The 10,015-nt window shown below is 36.3% G+C and overlaps 1 long non-coding RNA gene and 1 other non-coding gene across 2 annotated transcripts; one reads left to right on the top strand and one right to left on the bottom strand.

Annotated features, from left to right (window-relative positions):
* Positions 1–3,683: 3,683 nt before the first annotated feature.
* On the bottom strand, positions 3,684–3,756 carry Trnak-cuu (transfer RNA lysine (anticodon CUU)). Its single transcript has one exon. It is a non-coding gene; the product is annotated as a tRNA-Lys (tRNA).
* Positions 3,757–5,932: 2,176 nt separating this feature from the next.
* On the top strand, positions 5,933–6,978 carry LOC129758073 (uncharacterized). Its single transcript, XR_008739881.1, has 5 exons — positions 5,933–6,024; positions 6,085–6,179; positions 6,243–6,309; positions 6,401–6,471; positions 6,582–6,978. It is a non-coding gene; the product is annotated as an uncharacterized LOC129758073 (long non-coding RNA).
* The last annotated feature ends 3,037 nt before the right edge of the window (positions 6,979–10,015 follow it).

Genomic DNA, 10,015 nt, shown 5'->3' with positions numbered 1-10,015 from the left:
TCGCTAATCTAATTAAGATTTCCTCCGGACTTCCGCCGAACGACTAGAACTGGGACCGGTGAAGGTCTTGGCCCAAAATTTTTCGGAAAACGGCAAAATCTGTGGCCGAACAAAAAAAAAAAACAACTAAAGAACCGACCAACCGCCATCAACATCAGCTGCTGCATGCAGATTTTTGCCCCGCTCTTGCGGATGGCGCTCGATGCTGAAATTAGAAAACATTTCTCATTAAAGCTCATCCCCCGTCTTAAACACCCTCCCATCTTGCAGTTCTTTAACCGGTGAATTTGGGCGTGCTCAACGTTGGGTGTACGTATATGAATGTGGGAAGAAAAGTCAAAGATCAACCGCAGAAGGAGCCCAACCCAACTAAATTTTCGAAAAAGTAGAGAAAAAAAAACCACCAAGAAATATCTGAAAAGTCCAATCCGGTGTGATGGCGGCGAAGATCAAACGGAGGATGCTTTCCGGGAAAATTAAAAGAAAGTTCTGCTTCTGGCCGTTCTTCCTTTGACCTGGTGGCAGCCTGCAATTTTTTTGATGATGAAACCTCTCCGGGGCCAAAAGTTGATCACGTCAGTTTCATTCGAGTTTGCTTTGCATATAGCTCATCCCCACCGGTGTGCTTTCTCAGTCGATTGGATTTATTTAAAGAAAATCGATGCTTCCTATCAGTTTACTTTGTTTATTTTGTTTACTTTCTCTGTTTATGAAATTTCGGATTTTTGAGAAAATTTCAAAGAAATTTAAAACATGAATAAACCCTAGGCTGAAATAGTCCAAACGTTCATTTTTTATGCAAGAATTAAAATCAAGCATCAACAAACACGAACATCAAATGAAGCATTCAGATCACAGGTAAATTTTTCTTTTTTTTCCGTAGACCAAGAGCTTCAAACAAAAATGACCAAAATTACAGGAATGACAAAAATTACACAAAAAATGACACAAAAATGACAAAAAACGACACAAAAATTAACAAATGACATAAAAAAAGACACTAAAATGACACAAAAATGAAACAAAAAAGACAAAAAATGACACAAAAATGCCAAAAATGACACAAAAATAAACCAAAAATGACACAAAAGTGACACAAAAATGACATAAAAATGACACAAAAATGACACAAAATTGAAACAAAAATGACACAAAAATGACACAAAAATGGCACAAAAATGACACAAAAGAGACACAAAAATGACACAAAAATGACACATAAATGACACGAAAATGACACAAAAATGACACAAAATAGAAAAAAATGACACAAAAATGACACAAAAATGACACAAAAATGACACAAAAATGACAAAAATGTCACAAAAATGACACAAAATTGACACAAAAATGACACAAAAATGACACAAAAATGACACAAAAATGACAAAAAAATGACACAAAAATGACACAAAAATGACACCAAAATGACACTAAAATGACAAAAATGACAAAAATGACAAAAATGACAAAAATGGCAAAAATGACAAAAATGACAAAAATGACAAAAATGACAAAAATGACAAAAATGACAAAAATGACAAAAATGACAAAAATGACAAAAATGACAAAAATGACAAAAATGACAAAAATGACAAAAATGACAAAAATGACAAAAATGACAAAAATGACAAAAATGACAAAAATGACAAAAATGACAAAAATGACAAAAATGACAAAAATGACAAAAATGACAAAAATGACAAAAATGACAAAAATGACAAAAATGACAAAAATGACAAAAATGACAAAAATGACAAAAATGACAAAATTGACAAAAATGACAAAAATGACAAAAATGACAAAAATGACAAAAATGACAAAAATGACAAAAATGACAAAAATGACAAAAATGACAAAAATGACAAAAATGACCAAAATGACAAAAATGACAAAAATGACAAAAATGACAAAAATGACAAAAATGACAAAAATGACAAAAATGACAAAAATGACAAAAATGACAAAAATGACAAAAATGACAAAAATGACAAAAATGACAAAAATGACAAAAATGACAAAAATGACAAAAATGACAAAAATGACAAAAATGACAAAAATGACAAAAATGACAAAAATGACAAAAATGACAAAAATGACAAAAATGACAAAAATGACAAAAATGACAAAAAATGACAAAAATGACAAAAATGACAAAAATGACAAAAAATGACAAAAATGACAAAAATGACAAAAATGACAAAAATGACAAAAATGACAAAAATTAAAAAAATGACAAAAATGACAAAAATGACAAAAATGACAAAAATGACAAAAATGACAAAAATGACAAAAATGACAAAAATGACAAAAATGACAAAAATGACAAAAATGACAAAAATGACAAAAATGACAAAAATGACAAAAATGACAAAAATGACAAAAATGACAAAAATGACAAAAATGACAAAAATGACAAAAATGACAAAAATGACAAAAATGACAAAAATGACAAAAATGACAAAAATGACAAAAATGACAAAAATGACACAAAAATGGCACAAAAATGGCACAAAAATGACACAAAAATGACACAATAATGACACAAAAATGACACAAAAATGACACAAAAATGACACAAACATGACAAAAATGACCTAAATTTAAAAAATTACAAAATTTAAAAAAAATTATAAAAACTATTGAACTTACAAAAATTACAAGAATTACAAATAACAAAAATGACAAAAATTACAAGAATTACAAAAATTTCAAAAATTTCAAAAAAAATTTAATATGACAAAAATGACATAAAAAAATCAAAAATTAGAAATAAAACAAAAATGACAAAAATTAGAAAAAATTACGAAAAATTTGAAAGTTACCAAAATTACTAAAATTATGAAAATAACAAAAATGACAATAATCACCAAAATCAAAAGAATCAAATGTGTCTAAACGACAAATAAAAATTAAAACATATGTCCTGAATCTAAAATCATATTTTTTTTCTCTGGCGAACGTCATAACTTTAAATCGGATATTAACCGTGGGATGATTTTTTGTCAATCTTCACTTGGTACATTGCTGAAATTTCCATGAATTTATAGAAAAATTTGAATCTTAAAGATTTGTCAAATTATGTGGAACAAGTTTTCGTTGCCTTTTTCAAGATTTTTTTTTATTGTTAAATAGAGAGACACCGTGAAACGGTAGGCCTACCCCCAACAGGCCGAGTTGTTGCGGGAATTGCCCAAAGAGCAATTCCGGATTCCGTCCTGTTCCTGAGTTCGCCCGATCCCGTTACGTCGTTCCAGCAGAAGTCCCCCAACGAGTCAACCACCGAGAAACGGCCGCAACGAGATCATCGAGATACCAAATAAAAGCGCAAGTACAAAAAAAAAACCAAAAACTTACCATTTCCTCTTCTAAAACTTTATATACATTCGAGAAACAAAACTCTCAAAGAAAAGTGGATTGGAAAATTTCATGAATAAATTTTGTATGGTCTTTTCTTTCATCCAAATTGTCGAGTCTTTCTTTAAATGTGCATTCCCTGAAAGATTAAGAATATTTTTCCTATTGTTGTTTGTTTCCGTAAAGTTCAATTAAGGTTTAAAAGTCCGCCCTAGAATCACTATTTTAACAGTTTTAATTGTTGTAAAAGTTCCTCCGGTGATCAATACCATTTCCCCTGTTGAGCTAGCGCAGGGAAGTAGGGTCTAAACAAATCTAACAATTGGCGCCCAACGTGGGGCACGAACCCACGACCCTGAGATTAAGAGTCTCATGCTCTACCGACTGAGCTAGCCGGGCCTTTCTTTTTTTTTATTTTTTTTTTTTTAACAAGACACCACACAAACATGAGATATCTTATCCTAATTTTAGACATTTACGAACAATAATTTTTATTTACAATATTTACAAAGTTTTCATCCAAACTGGCCCAAAAATCACAATTTTTTTATTGTAACCATTAAATGAATGGTTACAACCGACGGCACATATCCACAATGGGTCGACGACAGCCATCAGTTGCCAGCCGAGGGAAATCCATTATCGGGGAAAACTCATTCGAATTTTCGCCAACTCATTCAATCACAATCCATCTCGACCCAGAGCCGGAGTCATCTGTCGTCGGCAGCATTTGCTGCCATCATCATCGCCCGGAACGCAGTCAAACTTCAAAATGAACAGTTAGTACAGTACAGAACGTACTAGAATTTTTCTGTTTCCTTTTTCGCGCGACGATGACGAACGTCCCCCCTTCCTCATTAGTTGCAATAGTTTTTTCCAACGAGAATTTTCCGAAAATTATCGAACCTCGAACGACGGGGAAAACTGATTGCTTTTCCTTCGACTCATTTCCACAACCACCATACAATGACGAAGAGACGCAACGACGACGACGTCGATGAATGGTTCATTAGAGTTTCAGGATTTTTTTCTCCACTCTCATTTCAGGTCCCTTTCGTCGCCTCGAAATTGTTGTTCTTAATTTCGTTCAGAGCTGACACTTGTCGTGACAGGAGACAAATAGTTGCCCATTCCCATTTTTGACAGCGACACACGAGCATGTTGGAGTTTTCATGCATCGCTTTCAGTACAAATGTTTGCTACCAAAAGTTAAACCTTTACAAGCACCGCACAACAAAATAACCAATTTTTTTTTTTTATCATTTAGGAATAATATGTAGGCACTTCAAAGCAGCATTTCCCAACAAAACATATTCAGTTTTCTTTTCAATAAGTTGAGTTTACGAATTTTGCAATTAATTTTTTTCCGGATGAAAATAAATTGACTTTATTATTTTCGATTATTCATCATTTATAACATAATTTTTTTTGAAAAATTTTGCTAAGTAAAGAAATTTTACTGCAAAATAACACTGCCGGCCATTAATTTGGAATCATCCCCTAAAATATTTGAATTTTGTTTGGTCATGTTTCAGCCATCTTATGATATATCACATATCTTTGGATTTCATTCGAAAGAGCTTAGACGTAGCTTAAAGTTGGAACATTTTCTGCAATAACTAAACTTAAAATTCAATCCCGGTGTGGGGTCTGTACGTCGGTTTGTACGTCTCGGTGGTCGAGTGGTTAGCGTGGTAAGACGGTAATCGCTGATCCACTGATGGCATGGGTTCGATTCCCATCTCGGTACTGGGTGTTATTTGTTAATCTTAAGTTGTCCACGTCATTTATTCAGTCTGTGAAGCCTAAATCGGCTAAGACGGTGTATGTCTTTTTTTTTGTCTTTTTATCAAAACACATTTGAAGAATTTTGTACATTTGCAGAAATTGCAATGTAAGCACTCAAAAAAAATTTAAAAAAATTGCTACTCAGATTGTCAACCAAAAGTTTGGTATCAGTCTTATAAAACATGCAGTATTATTTCGAGCTGTTATCAAACACCATTTTGTTTCTCTGATAAGCTGATTTGGAAGCCTTTGAATTAACACGTTCGACGCTACGTTCAATTTGGTTGTTTTACTAGCCGGGCCCAAAGAAAATCTCGGAGCGAAAAAGAAAAAGTTCTACCATTATTTGCAACCTGCAAGGACTAAAATCAAAATCAGAATCAAGATAAGAGTCAAGATTAGAATCAAGATCAGAATCAAGATCAGAATCAGAATCAAAATCGGGATCAGGATCGGAATTAGGATCAAAATTGTAACCGTTTGTAACCTAAAAATAATGTGTCTCCGACACTTTTGCAAAACAGACTACATCCCTGGTAAGGGGTTCTCACTAGCTCTCATCGAGAGACGTCAAAACAATCGCCACTCAGGGGTTCGTCCCATTTTACCTCCCATCCCTCTCACTACGCGGCTACTCTCTCCCGAGAGATACCCATGGGCGTGGATGAACAGGCTTTTGTTATCGCGAGGAAGTGTCATCACCCAATCAACGTCGCACACGTCATTTCCATTTGCCGACGTACTTATATATTGGTGTTACGGTCGGATGAACTCTATGTGATTCAAGGTTGCTTAGATTCGGCCTAGCAAGTAAAGGCTTCTTTCTGTCCGTGAACGCCTTAGGGCTATGAAGTGCGCGCCGTGTCCGTAAAGTTAAAAGTAATAATCACGTTTTTTAAAGTGGTTCAACTAATTCTAAAGAATAAATACTAATTACAGGTTAAAAAGTACAAGTAAGGTCTACAAGTTAAAAGACGTAAAACACGGAAAGTTAAAAGTGGCTAAAAATATAAGTTGTATGTTTGATAGAAATAGTACGTATAAACAAAGTCACGTGTTAAAATGTGTAACTAAAACATATTTTGTGTATCACACAGCTAAAAACGTCGTAAAAGTTTATAATAACAAAATAATAACAAGTTACACCGAATTACGAACGAAAAGGTAAAATTCTTAAAGTTTAGATTAAAATGTTAGAACAAACACCACGTGGATCTGTGCGAGAATACTTAAATTGTTTTCTTATATCAAATAGCCGTAAAACCACGTGAAATGTTACATAGAAGAAACACTGAAACAGATTAAAAACAAAATACGAAGAAAAAGGTAAATTTTGTTAAAACTTATATTCATATAAATATTGTAAAATAGTTATAAGAAAGAAAACATGCGGTAAACAAAAATATGACATCACGTGTAGTAATTGCTCTGGTCAGGTCCAGAGGACCTTTTTCTTCTTGGTTTATTCCCTTCAAGCTTTGCATCGACCTCGACAGGTGGCGGTTGTGGCCAACACAAATAACCACGCTAAATACGGACAGAAAAGTAAGACGCATCGGGTGGACATAACCTCAATCCAGTCTACCTAACAACAACCGCACCAACTCGGACCTGTATCAGCTATTGTTGATTCGACACCGTTTCGGGACGCCGAAATCGGTGAGAATCTACCAGAACAATCAACCGGGTCGATAAGGAAAGCTTCAAAGATCGCAACGCAAACAACTAACCAGAAACCTACACCTGTAAAACCGCAAGTATAAGAGCAAACGTGATGTTGAGTTTAGGGTTATTGTCGCCAATAAATAACCCCGCAGTACTTTGTAAACCCAATATCCTGTGTTAGTACTATTTATTTAGTTGAAGTTGTTTCCACTTTTTGATTTGTTATCGTTAATACTACGTTTTCCCATGCCTCCCCCTGATACGTTCCGAGAAAGAGTTTCTACTTTGGTCAGCTATGAAAATTAGTCTCCGAAAAACGGTTGGTGACATGCGAGGTACCACTCGCTTTTTATAACAGGGTTTGTTTGTTACGCTTTTGGACATCTCTATTTTGGGTACCCTTGCAGCACTCAAGAGGGAGTAGCCCGTGGTGATTCCTGATTACGACCCTGAGTCCACAATTCCACTCAATACACCTTTAACCAAAACCACCCACCCACTGAGTTAACCTCGAGTTACAAAATAAGGGTCAGAATCAGGAACAGAATCAGAATAAGAATCAGGATCAGAATCAGGATCAAAATCAGGATAAGAATCAGGATCAGAATCAGGGTCAAAATCAGAATCAGAATCAGGAACAGAATCAAGATCGGAATCCGAATCAGAACCAGAAACAAGATCAGAACCAGAATCAGAATCAGAAGCAGTATAAGGATTTGAATCAAAATCAGGATCGGAATTAGGATCAAAATAGGGATCAGAATCAAGATCAAAATCAGAATCAGGATCAGGATCGGGCTAAAGTTGAAAATCAGAATCAGTATAAAATGTATAATCAGAAACAGGATCAGAATCAGGATCAGAATCAGAATCAGGATCAGAATCAGTATCAGAATCAGAATCAGAATCAGAATCCGAATCCGAATCCGAATCCGAATCCGAATCCGAATCCGAATCCGAATCCGAATCCGAATCCGAATCCGAATCCGAATCCGAATCCGAATCCGAATCCGAATCCGAATCCGAATCCGAATCCGAATCCGAATTCGAATCCGAATCCGAATCCGAATCCGACTCCGACTCCGAATCCAAATCAGAATCCAAATCAGAATCCAAATCAGAATCCGAATCCGACTCAGAATCCGACTCCGAATCCGAATCCGAATCCGAATCCGAATCCGAATCCGAATCCGAATCCGAATCCGAATCCGAATCCGAATCCGAATCCGAATCCGAATCCGAATCCGAATCCGAATCCGAATCCGAATCCGAATCCGAATCCGAATCCGAATCCGAATCCGAATCCGAATCCGAATCCGAATCCGAATCCGAATCCGAATCCGAATCCGAATCTGAATTCGAATCCGAATCCGAATCCGACTCCGACTCCGAATCCAAATCAGAATCCAAATCAGAGTCCAAATCAGAATCCGAATCCGACTCAGAATCCGACTCCGAATCCGAATCCGAATCCGAATCCGAATCCGAATCCGAATCCGAATCCGAATCCGAATCCGAATCCGAATCCAAATCCGAATCCGAATCCGAATCCGAATCCAAATCCGAATCCGAATCCGAATCCGAATCCGAATTCGAATCCGAATCCGAATCCGAATCCGAATCCGAATCCGAATCCGAATCCGAATCCGAATCCGAATCCTAATCCGAATCCAAATCCGAATCAGAATCAGAATCGGAATCAAAATAAGAATCAGAACCAGAATCAGAACCAGAATCAGAATCAGAAGCAGTATAAGGATTTGAATCAAAATCAGGATCGGAATTAGGATCAAAATAGGGATCAGAATCAAGATCAAAATCAGAATCAGGATCAGGATCGGGATAAAGATGAAAATCAGAATCAGTATAAAATGTATAATCAGAAACAGGATCAGAATCAGGATCAGAATCAGGATCAGAATCAGAATCAGAATCAGAATCAGAATCCGAATCCGAATCCGAATCCGAATCCGAATCCGAATCCGAATCCGAATCCGAATCCGAATCCGAATCCGAATCCGAATCCGAATCCGAATCCGAATCCGAATCCGAATCCGAATCCGAATCCGAATCCGAATCCGAATCCGAATCCGAATCCGAATCCGAATCCGAATCCGAATCCGAATCCGAATCCGAATCCGAATCCGAATCCGAATCCGAATTCGAATCCGAATCCGAATCCGAATCCGAATCCGAATCCGAATCCGAATCCGAATCCGAATCCGAATCCGAATCCGAATCCGAATTCGAATCCGAATCCGTATCCGAATCCGAATTCGAATTCGAATCCAAATCCGACTCCGACTCCGAATCCAAATCAGAATCCAAATCAGAATCCGAATCCGACTCAGAATCCGACTCCGAATCCGAATCCGAATCCGAATCCGAATCCGAATCCGAATCTGAATCCGAATCCGAATCCGAATCCGAATCCGAATCCAAATCCGAATCTGAATCCGAATCCGAATTCGAATCCGAATCCGAATCCGAATCTGAATCCGAATCCGAATCTGAATCCGAATCCGAATCCGAATCCGAATCCGAATCCGAATCCGAATCCGAATCCGAATCCGAATCCGAATCCGAATCCAAATCAGAATCAGAATCGGAATCAAAATCAGAATCAGAATCAGAATCAGAATCAGAATCAGAATCAGAATCAGAATCAGAATCAGAATCAGAATCAGAATCAGAATCAGAATCAGAATCAGAATCAGAATCAGAATCAGAATCAGAATCAGAATCAGAATCAGAATCAGAATCAGAATCAGAATCAGAATCAGAATCAGAATCAGAATCAGAATCAGAATCAGAATCAGAATCAGAATCAGAATCAGAATCAGAATCAGAATCAGAATCAGAATCAGAATCAGAATCAGAATCAGAATCAGAATCAGAATCAGAATCAGAATCAGAATCAGAATCAGGATCACAATCAGAACCAGAATCAGAATCAGGATCAGAATCAGAATCAGAATCAGAATCCGAATCCGAATCCGAATCCGAAACGAAATCAGAATCAGAATCGGAATCAAAATCAGAATCAGAATCAGAATCAGAATCAGAATCAGAATCAGAATCAGAATCAGAATCAGAATCAGAATCAGAATCAGAATCAGAATCAGAATCAGAATCAGAATCAGAATCAGAATCAGAATCAGAATCAGAATCAGAATCAGAATCAGAATCAGAATCAGAATCAGAA

Source organism: Uranotaenia lowii, chromosome 3, assembly GCF_029784155.1.
Source record: "Uranotaenia lowii strain MFRU-FL chromosome 3, ASM2978415v1, whole genome shotgun sequence".
Classification (NCBI taxonomy): Eukaryota; Metazoa; Arthropoda; class Insecta; order Diptera; family Culicidae; genus Uranotaenia; species Uranotaenia lowii.
This window is presented reverse-complemented; position numbering and strand designations above follow the sequence as displayed.